The 13,876-nt window shown below is 39.9% G+C and overlaps 2 protein-coding genes across 4 annotated transcripts in view; one reads left to right on the forward strand and one right to left on the reverse strand.

Annotated features, from left to right (window-relative positions):
* LOC128834717 (dermatan-sulfate epimerase) overlaps positions 1-13,876 on the reverse strand; it is a 293,933-nt gene that overhangs the window by 178,872 nt on the left and 101,185 nt on the right. The gene's annotated exons all lie outside the window — the stretch shown is intronic.
* The window catches only part of COL10A1 (collagen type X alpha 1 chain), a 77,012-nt gene continuing 71,635 nt past the window's right edge, over positions 8,500-13,876 (forward strand). For 2 of the 3 annotated variants that reach the window (XM_054023743.1, XM_054023747.1), the window contains exon 1: positions 8,500-8,807. The gene's annotated coding sequence lies outside the window, so the exon portion shown is untranslated. The remainder of the gene's footprint in view (positions 8,808-13,876) is intronic. The other variant, XM_054023744.1, reaches the window with a different exon arrangement.

The raw sequence follows: 13,876 nt of genomic DNA on the forward strand, positions 1-13,876 counted from the left end.
GTCCTATCATGGTGGAATAAATAAGGCTGCCCTCCAAGAAACCTTCTGCAAAGGATTGCAGAGTACCTCCATGAAAGTTTTCTAGAGATCCCCATGGAGGATTCCTGTGCTATCCCAGTCCACATAAACAGTGTTTTCTGGGGGCCACACTCTGCGCAGCTGGAGTGGCCTCGTGGAAACAAAGAACCACAGCACCTCGCTTTTTCTTCACAGTAAATATGCAATGAAACCAAATGTGCGTGCCCACTAAAGTTTAACTGGAATTTGATGGAACTGTATACTCACCAGAGGTGCCCTCCCCGGCATCACGGTCGGCCACCATGATGTCCTGAGACCCACAGGGCTCCAGGATTAAAAATATTTCCTAGCTCATGGGGAGAATGGATTCACCGATTGCCTGTCTCCCATTCTCCTCCTCCTCCTTTTCCTCATCCACCATATCGTCCTCCTTGTTGTCCCTAGACTCACACAGCTGAGATGTGTCCATGTTGCTTTTGGGCGTACTGGTAGGGTCACCCCCGAGAATCACATGCAGCTCGCTGTAGAACTGGCATGTGTGGGGTTCAGCACCAGAAAGACTGTTCATCTCTCTTGCCTTATGGTACATTTGGCAAAGTTCTTTCATTTTCACCGGCACTGCTGTATGTCCCTCATGTAGGCTTTCTCCCCCACTTCCCAAGCAATCTTTTCACAGATGTCAGCATTTCTTCTGCTGGATCGGAGCTTTGCCTGCACAGACTCTTCTCCCCACGCGATGAGATCCACCACCTCCTGTGCAGACCAGGCTGGAGTGCATTTGGGGCGTGGAGTCTCCATGTGTCTGTGCTAGCGTGCACCCAATGCTGATCAAACAGGAAATCGGAATTCAAAAGTTCCTGGGGCTTTAGCAGGGGCGGAGCTGTTTCCAGTGCAGCAGAGTTGAGAATGATCTCCACAGCAGTTACAGATGAGCATTGTAGGACACCACCTGGAGGCCAATTAAGTCAAATTACACAACGCTGTGTCTGCACTACCGCGCTGTTAACCTATGAAAATCGAATTAAGCGCTACACCTCTCGCTGAGCTGGAATACAGAAGTTGACATCAGAGGCAACTTAGGTTGGCGTAAAGGACCCAGTAGTGTAGACACATATTAACAGATCAACCTAAGGCAGCTTCCGTCGACCTAACTCTGTAGTGCAGGCCTGACCTCAGAGGCAGGATACTGGGTTAGATGGACTATTGATTTGACCCAGTATGGCTGTTCTTATGGACACAAAAAAGAATTCATACTCCCATGTATTTTCTGTTTTGTAGTCTCTTGGTACTGGGCAACAGCTTGATTAATGAAATCAAAAGAATTAGATTTGAATCGCTTCATTTTTCCTCATTACAATTTTTTGATGAAATTTAAATACTTTTTATTAAAAAAAGGAAAGGAAGAAACTGCAGTCACGAAACATAAGCAATCTGAACAAACCGCAGACGCAACCTAATTCACATGGTATATTTTGGCAGGAATTTTCTAACAGGCAGAAAGGTTTAAAATGGAAAATTCTTACTATCCTTAAAGCATGGAAGAAAAACTTGCTAGTGTATAAGCTTTCCTACTTGTATGAATACAAGAAAAAGTTTTCCTTGTTACTATTGTACTGTTTCAATAAAGGATTTTAAACAGAGCAGATATTTGGAAACATTTTGCATTTTCACACTTCCTAAATAAACTTTCCCACTTTTTTTTATTCCGTCGTTTCAAAAGTGAAAGTGAAGAGATATTCCCACAAAAATAAGAATGAATTAATTTTACCTTGCTTAACTCAGGTTAAGCAGCTACACGTTGCTGCTTCAATTTACATCCTTCTACAACCTCCTGATATCCTACCCATCCCCTGCTCCACTCATATTTTTCAGAATTTGTTAGCAGTTTTACGTGGTGTAAAGTCTGAAGGCAGATTGAACCAATCTAAAGCCTTGGATCAGCCTAATCCATTTTAGGAAGGTCTAAGATTGTCTACAGACTCTGAGATATGCTTAGATTGCTAAAACATTTTCACAAGATAGAATCTCACCTGCATTTCCCTCTTGGTGTTCTTTGGAATGAAACACGTGGTGGATACTGGGCTAGATGGACCATTGGTCTGACCCAATATGGCCGTTTTTATGATTCATAGAGCAGAATGAGGAAATAGGGACATCTAGGAGGGAAATGAGTAGGGAAATAAGGGATTGTAGCCACAGCCTAGACTGGTGCAGAGGGGAAGATAAGGGGTTCTGGAGTGACTGACCGGAGCTGAGGAGGGCTGAGTGAAGTTTAGGCCTGGAGGTGCACTCTGCATGTGACAAGAGGGGGTTTTGGGTTCTACCCCAGTTGGGTAGATAGGAGAAGCACCACTGGAAGCAGGAAGAGTGAGCATGTGTGTGTACGCACACAACTACGTACACTGTGCAGGGAGGGGTCCAATTAAGCAAAGTTCAGGGGGGGTTCAGCTTGGCTAGCTGAATGAGGGAAGGAGCAGGAGAGTGGTGGGTCAGAGGGAGCTGAGGCAGATTTCAGTTGGAAAAAGGTTGGAGGCTGGCTGGTTTGAATGCGGTGTCAGGAAGGAGGAGCAAGGAGAGAGTGTTAGTGATGGTGGGCCCAGAGGTGAAAATCACTACCATGGATTTTCAATTATTATTTGTATTACAGTAGTGACCAGTGACCAACAAGACTGGGACTCCATTGTGCTGGGATAACCCCCACCACTCCAAAGCCACTTATTTACAATGAATAGAGAAGATGCCCCAAAATCATTGATCTGAAGTAATGGATGTCATGGCACGTATGGCCAGGATGTGTGGCACTCTAGTAGTTCGTCCCTCCTTTCTGGAAGGTGAAAAGAAAAAAAAATATTTGAAGTGAAGGAAAGGGCTAACAATCAAGTTTACCTACCAGCAAGAGGTTCTGAGCCTTCAATACTATTGAAACTAAAGGAGATGGCCCTCAATGTGGTTCTGGAGGGCAGAAAGCTTCCATTCCCACAAAGACAGCCAAACTACTCTGTAATAATACAGATGACCGAACATGTAGCAGTCAGGGTCAAAACAGTGTCAGTCAAGAGTGCTCAGTTTTGGGAACAAGTTTCCAGACGTCAGATTAATCCAGCTTGCATGCTGCAAAAATGTTCCTTTTGACAAAAATGTATTGTAGTAGCCAAATTAATGAGGGAGGGGTGACAGAAAGGGAAAATAATTGAATTGATAGGAGGAAAGCTCCTGAGTACAGCACAGGAATGGCACTCTGCTACTTACAGTATTTACTAAAGTTGTAAGTTTCAGTCACAGACATCTTAAGAATCTAATGAAATTCAGTTCTTACAAATGGTGCCTGTATATGGATATATCCTGTTAGATCTTTTACCAGGAACAGCCCTTTTGTAGCTATAAGATGAGTCATTAGCAGGTCTATTGTTTTCTAATGTTAATGTACATCAATACTTATTAAATCTCACTGAAAAGTCATGAATATAACATCTTAGAAATCCACAAATGATTATCTAATTTGTTTTTAAAGAAAATTAAACTTCAAAAATTGCTATGTCAATGTAACATTAAGGACCCAATATAAACCAACAAAAGGAAGTGGCAAGACTGAAGGCTGAAAACCAGTTCTTAACTAAGCATGATGTGCAAGACATATGGTAGGTAAAATCTTCAATAACAGTAACTTAAGCATAGCAAAACGAGCAAAGGACAGCATTTCGGCCTTAATTTTGAACTGCTTTGCCTGTTCAAGTTAAAGTTATATCCTTATAGTGCAATGCTGAACTGTTACATGAACAAAACCCCCACTGACAATCAATGGGAGTTTTGTTTGTTTGATGACTCCAGAGTTAAGCCCTGCAATAGTTTTCAGCACAGTGGAACTAGACAGGCAACACCCTGAAAATGTGCCTTATAATGTTACTTTCATGTAGATGTTTGCAGTTTGCTTTCCACTAGGAAATGAAGATTCTTTTTTGTAAAACAATGGGGTAGCACATGCTTGTGCAAGTGAACCCATGAAACAAAGTGTTTTTATTGGCACATCTTCTACAACTACTTCTAACCCCTCACTGTGTTGTTGTCTCTTTGCCTCATCTTACAAATTAATTTCCTGTGCAAATATTATTTTAAAGATATATTACTTTAAAATAAAAATCTGTCTGATTCTGAGTCTATTGTTGTTTCCAAAATTACCATGCAAATAAACTCTTTACAAAGGAAAAAACAACACTGTTATAAGGAGAAGTTGAAAAACTTTTGCCTCACTAATTTTATACTCCTATTCATATTTAGGCCAAGATTTTCAAAATTAGCAGGTGACATTGGGTGGCCAACTTGAGACACCTTAAAAAGGCTAGACTTTGAAAAGGGGGTGTTCTGAAAATTTCGGTCCTTTTAAAGTTTTTCAAACTGGGTACCCAAAACTTGAGGTCCAAAAGTCAATAGTCACTTTTGAAAATTTTGAGAAAGAGACTTTGTGGAAGCAAGTAAAGTGTTGATTACTCTGACTAAACAGCCATTCAAGTGTTTCCTCTCAAAAAAATCAGGCAGATAGGCTTAGTCTCTCAGGTTTGTGATGGAGAAATAGGCCCTTGGTAACAGATCCTGTCTTGTGAGGCAGAAACATAGCAGGCACTGGGTGCTTGCTAAATTAGAGAATCATGTGTCCCAAGAAGGAGTCACTATGAGCACTGTTGCACTTTCTTGCTGGAGTTTCCAAATGGTGCAATAATGGGAAGGCGTTTGGGATAAGTACACCTCTCCTCCTGAAGAAGTATATCTAGGTTTTGCTGTTGTGCTTGCATGCAAAGAGTCTCCTAGCTAAGATGACTAAAGTTTTTGGTAGGCTCATGAAGTCCTCATGACTTCCACTATGGTCACTCTTCTGTCCACTCAAACAATTCAGTTTGGACTCTTGGATGTTAAAACATTTTACAACTGTTTCACCGGGAAGCTCTAGCACTGCTATGCTTTGGAGAGGGACTTGAAATCTGGCAGAGGCATTGCCCTGGTGTTAAGAATCGCCCTTTCTGACATTCCAGTGAAAGTCTATCCTAATTTACAGTTTGCACATGTGCAGTAGAGGCTTCTTAGGGTTCAGCAGCTAAATTCTCCAAAGTTTCCATCTGTAATGAGCATAGTCCATCCTCAAAAAACTCCTATGTACCAACCAGCCTACACATTTGAAATCGCAAACTCCATCCCAAGGCTCCAGGGCTGAAAAGAACTTTCATAAGTGATCCATCCCATCCCCTGCCGCCCATTCCCATCCTCCATGAATTTATCTAAGTTCTTTTTTGAACCCTGTTATAGTCTTGGCCTTCACAACATCCTCTGGCAAAGAGTTCCACAGGTTGACTGTGCGTTGTGTGAAGAAATACTTCCTTTTGTTTGTTTTAAACCTGCTACCTAGTAATTTCATTTTGTGACGCCTAGTTCTTGTGTTATAAGGAGTAAATAACACTTCCTTATTTACCTTCTCTCCACCAGTCATGATTTTATAGACCTCTATCATATCCCCCCTTAGTCGTCTCTTTTCCAAGCTGAAAAGTCCCTTTAATTCCTCCTCTTAGTGACTTAAGTGGCATGAGGCACCAGAATTGAAAGACAGATTATCTTTCAAATGCTCTCAATGCTCTAATTGCTGGCACCCAATCAATCTGGAAGAGAAGAAAATAACCTGGAATGCAGTGGAGTGAGAAGACACATGGAAGTCAGGGAGGCATGGGAGCAGACAGGAGCCAGGGGAGGGTGGCAGAGGAGGACTCTGACAAGAGCCAGGTGATGGGAGGGAGTGGACAGCGGCATGCTGGAGGGCGCAGACTAGAAGGAGCCAGACTTGGGAATGGGGGCAGAGGGGTCTGTAAGCACCAGACCTGGGAATTAAATCCTGCTGATAACACAATGTAGGAGTCAATGTGTTCCTACGTGATGGAAATTTTATTTTTTCAGTTTGCTTTTTAAAAAGTTTAGTAAATGAATTAAATAAGAAAAAAGAAGAAACCTACATTAAAAGAACATTAAGGTTACAAAGTCAAGCACTGAAAAGATAGGAAATGTCAGTATTAAGGTTTTCTGTGCAACCTTAATTAGCCCTCTTGTGCATCTGCATTATGATACAGACTTTCATTACCAGATGACACACAATTTTTTCCAAAAGACCCCTGCCTCATTCAGTGCATACAACGGATGGTGCTCACCAAATAGGCAACCATTCAGTGTTTCATTTTATCCTCATCATTCAGTATATTGACCAGTGTCTTATTTCTGCATACCCTTCACACATTGCTATGAATACAGAATTATCAATTTACTCATTAGCTTTTCTGTGACACTAATTTCTGTAATGTGTGTGCCTGGCAAACACTAAATGAATTTATCTGCACCTACTCCTGTGAGACGAGGTGGTATTATCATCCCCATTTTATAAGGTCAAGAACTGAGGCACAGAGACAGTAGCGTCAGAAGTGTCCACTCATTTTGGGTGACCGTTTGAAGATGCCTAGGATCTTATTTTTCAGAATACTTAGCATTTTATGGCACTTTATATGCTTACTTCAATTGCAGTTGTGAGTGCTCAGTACTTCCGCAACTCAGGCCCTAACGTGCGTTAATATGAAGCACTTAGAAAATGAGGAGCATACAATTAGCTGCCAACTGCCACACATTTGATTTAAAAGATTTGGAGCCTGATCCTGCATCATTGACGTTACTGGGAGTTCTGCCACTGAGCTCACGTGGATCAGGAGCAAAGTCTGGTTCTGCATAGGAATTCTGTGGCAGAAGCAGGGACAGAATCCTTCATCTGTCTTATCCAGGAGACCATCCCTTGTCTTCCTCCAACCCCCCGCACCATTTATTACAAACCTCCAACTTCTTCAGCAAATGAGGCAAAGGTCCTGTAGATACCAGCCTCATTCACTAACCAACCTTGATTCATTCCCTGAGCGCCATGTGGATAAAAATAGTGCGTGATCATGTGATTAAAGGCTTTGCCACAATGTATATGCAGAAGGGGACCAGACTAAGGTTGTATAGCAAAACTTCCATAGACTTCAGTGCGGCCAGGATTACACCCATTATCTTGAAAATAGTCTTGTTAAAAATATTGACAATCCCACTTAGATTCATCCAAATGGAATAATTTTGCAAGGAAACTCAAATGAAGGTGGGTAGAAAGCCAGGGTTCCAAGCCATGCCTAGATTGCATTAAGTACAGAGCTCAAGTTCTAGGCAGAATTAGGGCTAGAGTTTGGGCTCTTAAAGAATTTCTTCCATCTGAGGACAAAAGAATTTCTACAGAACTATTCTGACAAAATTTGGGCTAAATGTGAACCAGAAATGGAAAGCGAACCCCTTCCCATTTTGGATCCAACATAAAACCAAAACCATACGGGCAGGTTTGAATTTGGGGATCTGAATCCAAACCTATCTGAAATTCCCAAGTATTCTGAGCTGAAGTTCCAGTTTTGGCCCATCTCTAAGAATGTACTGTAGGGAATATTCTGCACTAGCAAAAGAATGGTATCTTTCATCTGCAATTTCTATCATTCATTTGTAATACTACATAAAAGCAACCACAATGGTGTTTGGTTCATTTTTGTATCAGCACTCACTTAAAGATGCATTATTTCATGAGACCCACTTCATCACATTATAAATATGTGAAAATTAAATAGCTGCTTTAGAAGTCTTTCATTAAAGTTACTAAGTGATCCACAGTTAATGCACACCCACTGCATTGCCATTCATGAGATTTAATTTTCTGGTCCTATTCTTTCTCCCAGAGACAGAGCCTGAAAATACTCCAGAGGCAAAGCTCTCTTTCTCTGATGATAAAGAAGTGCCTTGTGTTATATGACTATGCATTCTCCAGTTAATTAAAGAGCAAAAGTGATGGACTTACAATGGAACCCAATGGAACCTTCTTTGATCATAAAACTAACAGCTGTGACCTGGGCTTCGGAGGAGTGTATGACAAATGGAGATACTCAGGGTTCCAAAACAGACAGCACAAATGGGGAAGAGTGAGGAAAGTGGGGCTGGAGAGGAGATTATTCCATGGGTCCCACCCTAAAACCTACAGTCAATTCTCTTAAAACCATCACTCCTTACTCAGGCAAAGCTCCTGTACATCCTAAATCTGGCTGATATCGTACATATAAAACTCAAAGTAGCACAAAGATGGAAGACAGATGTAGAATCAGCAATAAGACCTCCCAGGAATTATCCAAACAATTCTGAAATCTGAACTTTGATACTGTAACGTGAACAGAGCAATAAACATGGGAAGACACCATAATGACAGAGTGTTTTTTTTTCTTAAAGTATACAAATAATTTTGATTAATTAGAAACACTAGAGATTTTGCTTTCCAAGTCATACTAATCCCATCCCAGTGTAAAGATGTATGCCAAAATAAATGTCATACTCGTCTTTAAATTAACACATGGGATCAGATGAATCAGAATCCTCAATCCCCTTCCACCTCTCATACAGAGCCATTTAACTGCTGGGAAACAGAAAATTATTCTCTCCTGGAACTGACTCAGAAGGCAGATCCATCATTCAGTAGCCAGCATATGATTCAGCTTAGCTTTGCATAAAAAGTTAAAAAGTCCAAAAGCTACCAAAAAAGGCTTTTGAATTAGTGAGCTGCCTCACTTTAACCCTCCTGAAATGCCTGCTGAAAGATTCTGTGAATCATGACTGCTGCAAGAGGAGCACCCCTTCACCGAGAAAGTGGCAACTTTGTGACATCCAGCAAGCATCCCTCTATCCAAAGACATCTTTCACTCAGCTAAAAGGTAGGATGAGAATGTAGTCATGCCAGACATCCCGAAAGATTGGGGGTGGGGAGGGGGGGAATTACTAAAATACATGGCAGTTACAAAAAAAAAAAAAAGCAATTGTGTTGTTTTCAGATGAAATGAATGTAAAACAGTGTAATACATTTTAAAAGAAAAATATTTGATCTAAGTTTATTATATAAAACAAGATGTCTCTTAAAATAGGCTGATTTATGCTCACATTTTATTATCTTTACTAGCAAGCGCTGAATAAGAAGCAATAAACGTTACTGCAAGTAGGAAAAAGACATTCCATTCTTTTCAAGTCTCGGAATATGATACAAAACAAAAATACCAGCAAATATTTCACTTATCTGAAATTCAGTGTCTGAATAGCAAAATGATTTACTGAGCCTTCATAAGCCTTTAATATTTCTTCATGTGATGCACACAGAGAATGAAAAACCCTATTTCTGCTGTGTAATCCCCTCATGTTTCCAATGGGATACATTTCAAATTGATAAGAGGTTATGATCTAGTTATTAGACCATTTGAAAACAGTTTTACTTTTCTTTCAGATTAATCACATGCTAGATTTTTAATAGCCTAATTATGGTATTTGCTGAGTTATTAACATGGGGTAATTCCTGTGAATTCAAAAGACTTAGGTTCAAAATATTACAGAGCCACTCAGTGATGCTTGTTACATAAAGTGTCTGTTAACAAAAAGAGGGATGAACCTGCTACATTGAAAGTTTTAATTGAAAACATATTCTTCAATTTCCTTTATGTTTCAATGTGCTTGCATATCATTTCATTTAAATGCTTCAACAATGCTAATACTTCAAAAGGGGTAAAACCGAACAGATAAAAGTCTTTAGAAAAAAACTGCACCAGTTATGGCACAAAGTTAAGGATGTACCAAACATGAATTACAAACTCCCTTTCTAAGGGGTTTATTATTTTACCTTAAAAAATGGTTTGAACTGACAATTGGTATTTAAGCTTCTTTTTTCCCCCCTTTCAATTTTTCTTCTGCATGAGTTTGGCTGTTTTTTCTTTTTTTTTTTTGGTTGTAACATCCAAGTTTGGAGTGGAAACTTTTCAGCAAATGATTTAGTCACTCCATTTAAAAATACATTGAGTTTTAAGATTTGAAAATTGGCTCAGGAACAGAAAAAAATACATTTTCAATGAAGATTCCAGAGCACCTTCACAATAACACTGTTACAGCTTTACAATAGGGACTGAAATTATAAAGTATAACATTTCTGAGGGAATCACCACAACTCACCCAAAGATCATTTTAACAGTGTCTCCATAATATGTACTACCCCAGAAGGGTTTGAACTTTGCACTACAAGAGATGTTGGCAATTTGCACATTTGCAGAGTGTGCAGATTTAGTTTATGCTAAGTCAAGCAAACTGTAGCTGCCCTTATCCTTAATAGAGTGATGCAACTAACAGAATCCTACAGGTCAGAACATGCAATTCCCTTCTCTCCGATCAGGTGGAGCACTGCACTCTGGGACCTGTTGTCTAAGGGCCTCATCTTTATATTAAAAAGTGAGAGAGTGGTCATTAGCTGTATTGAGGGCCACATTTTGGTGACCAGTCTGTACCTTCTCTGCCCCTGGGACAAAACATTTTATTGTGACAGCTTTGAAGATCTTATTAGAATGTTTGATATCAACAAACACATTCCATCATCCTACAGACTGAATGGCTTATATAAATGGCTTCTTTGTACTGTTATGTCTATATGTTGCATTTAAAAATATATATATTGTTTTGAGGCACCTCTTTTTTCAATCCTTGCTATAGGGATTTCAAGATGGGTCAGAATTTATTACACTGACTCTGAAGTGCTGGGACATGGACTGAAATGGAGATTCCTAGAAAAAACCCCAAAAGCATAGTAATTAAGTAGACTTTGGAGAGCAATTATACACACTGAAAAATAAAACAAAACAGCTATGATAGTTATAGCTCTCAACTGCACTCCATTGCATTTCAGTATAATACAGTAGGGATCTCTGAACGTGAACATGATGCCATATTAATGGGGGGAAAGACAGATAGAGGAAGGAACAAGAGCCATAACTTGGGGTTTCTTTTAGCTGGAAAATCAGGACCTTAAAGTGTAACATTTGTTTTTAAATTTACTTGATTCAAATCACTTATCACACTAACTAACTCAGTAAAAGTGACCAATATGACGACGTAGAATGTAAATAAATTAAAACACCCAAAAATTAAGCTGGCAGAGGGACTCAGAGGCAATGAGTTTTGCTACCACATGAGAGATCCAAGGGCCCAATTCAGCCATATACTTAAGCACACACTAACTTAAAAAATCCCAGTAGTCTCAATGATTTCAATAGGACACCTTATATGCATAAAGTTAGGCACAGTTTAAGTACCTTCTTGAACTGGAGCTCCAGTTTGGATCCTGGATTTTGTCTCTTATTTAAAACAAGTAATCCTGTAGTGATCCAAAATAATACATTTCACTCTTAGTGTTATTACACTGATTGGACCATTGCAATAGTATTTCTTTTTATAAGGTCTGACCCTTTTCCTAGGAAAAGGACCATATCAGATGACCCATCCTAGCTAATCCCTTAAGATTAACAGGATCTCGAGGAAGCATCATCTGTTCTTCCTTTGTCACAAAGAGGCATGAAAGACTCAAAGAGAATCTATGGGACAGAAAATTCCAGAAACACTCAGCCCACCATAGTAATAAGCATAATATAAGTCTCTAAATAGACAGATGGAGACCTGCACCAAGAATAGTGACCTTAAAAACAGACACCAAAAATTCTCTCCTGCAACTCATGACTCCAGAATAAAGTAAAAAGAACCTATAAGAAAATGTAAAGACAGGAACACTCTTTAGTAAGAGTGGAGACACTACAGTCCCAATTCAGCAAAGCACTTCAGTATGTTAAGTTCATCCCTTCCAGCTCATGCTTAAGTCCCCCGACTTCCTAGACCATTAAATAAAATAAGACTTTTTATTCTAGCATACAATAGGGCCAACCTGTATTTAAAAAAACAAAAAACAAAACAAAACAAAAAAAACCACTTTGTAATAAGGAAACTAGCACACTGTAATCTTTAGCAGACAGTTTTTACTTGTGGAAGAATATTGAAAATAAACGTGGAGTCCAGCCAGATTGGCTTGAAGACCAGAATTGCCTCTTTTCATTTTAAACAGGATGTGCCAGCAATTTCTCTTTGATATGGCATGCAGCCTTGCTAATTTCAAAGCCTCAAGACTTTGTGGTTGGTAAAGTTGTTTAGTATGGCTTGTCATGCAAAGTTGATGGCTCTGCTTTTGTTGTCAGTTTTGTCATATTTGCACAAAAAGAAAATAGTGTCAGATGGGGAGATGGGAGGGGAGGAGGCACACCACCATGGAAACTATGTATATTTGTGTCTTACAACATAGTTGCCACTCATATAGCTTAATTTTCTGAAAATCACGTCATTGAACACAGAAGCCCTAAAATTCTGTTTATCCTGTATCTGTAACTTAATACACTTCCCAGAGCTATTGGCCCTCATACCAAAATAAAGATAAATATGCAATTTCTTGTCCAGGTCACTATGTCTTCTTTGATGTACACTGTCACCTGCACTTATTTAAAGTTGTATGACAATTTTCATTCAAGGTTACACGAGACACACATTATACCTTGGATATTTGTAAAAATATATTAGATATTACAGTTCCATCTTGTATAGACCCTTGTCCAAGAATCATTTGTAAATTATGAACATAATATATTAAATCGTTGTTCAACTATGTAGAGCTATGGGTCATTTCAAAACCTCCAGTTGTTTGATTTTCTAGTTTTGACTCTTTTCCATTGGCCTCTGACAGTGGTCCCATACTGATTTTCTGGTTGTGTACTCTTTTGGTGCTGAACTGTTTGATTCTTCAGGATTATTTCATTTTCTATCATATTTAGGATCCCAAATGTCGAATTCCCATTGTGGAAAGGGAAAGACTCTAGATTTAAAGTAAAGTCATTACTTTACACAAATATCCTTCAAACTTTTCCTCTAAGTCTATTAACATTTGATATATTTGTCTTACTTCAATTGCTTCAAATCTGATAAAGTAGGTAATATTTTGTTAATTATTGCTTTTCTGTTCTTTGGTACACAGATTTAGGTTGACTTGTTGAGCTTTCCCTTTTGTGATTTTGGTATTGTTCTACCAAGAGTCATGGTTATTATTTTGTAAGAGCTTGTAGACACTGAAGGTATGTCTACACTGCAATGAGAGCTCGAGCTCAGACTCAGGCTCAAGTCCAAACCCCCCCTTCCAGCTACACGCAATTCTGTCTAACTTGGGCCCAAGCCTGGGCCACAAGACCTAGCAGGGATAGAGCGTTCGAGCCCAACTCCCAAGGGGGCTCAGACCCACAACCATCATTTTGCAAGATTGGTCAATCAACTTCCAGGAAACGGAAGCAACCTCCTGGTTCAAATACACTCTGGGTCCCTACTCAGAGGAGCTTTTTGATGCCATCTCAAGGGAACTGCCTGCCATGGAACCAGCATTTAATCCTTTCATTTTGTTCTAAGTGCTGAGCTGCAGGCAGAGAGACTGTTCTCCTGCATTTGTAAGGCCACGGACAAGAAGAAATCCTTTTACCAAGCATGCTGCTAGCTGGTCACAGGAGCAGATAGATTTTGGTTAATCTCTGGTGCAAGGCAAGCAAACAATTTGACTTTAGCCAGAGTTCCAGGAATGGTCATGTGGACCAGCTGGCAGCATTGGGGATTGGTGACCAGTGCATGGAGAGGATTAAGTGGCTCAAGGCCAACTACTGGAAAGCCAGAGACGAGAACTGCACTTCTGGGAACTCGCCATCCTCCTGTCCCTTTTATGAGGAGTTTGACCAGGTGCTGGGTACTGTACTGAGCCATCAGCACATCATAAGAGCCTGGTCAGCTGGGATGGTGCACTCATGAATCCAGTATTGGATTGGAGAGGAGCCAGCAAGAGCTGGATGAGGGTGCCAAAGTGACTCTTGTACTCAAACTGGTCCAAAAGGAGACTTTACTG

The sequence above is a fragment of the Malaclemys terrapin genome, chromosome 3, assembly GCF_027887155.1.
Source record: "Malaclemys terrapin pileata isolate rMalTer1 chromosome 3, rMalTer1.hap1, whole genome shotgun sequence".
Lineage (NCBI taxonomy): Eukaryota > Metazoa > Chordata > Testudines > Emydidae > Malaclemys > Malaclemys terrapin.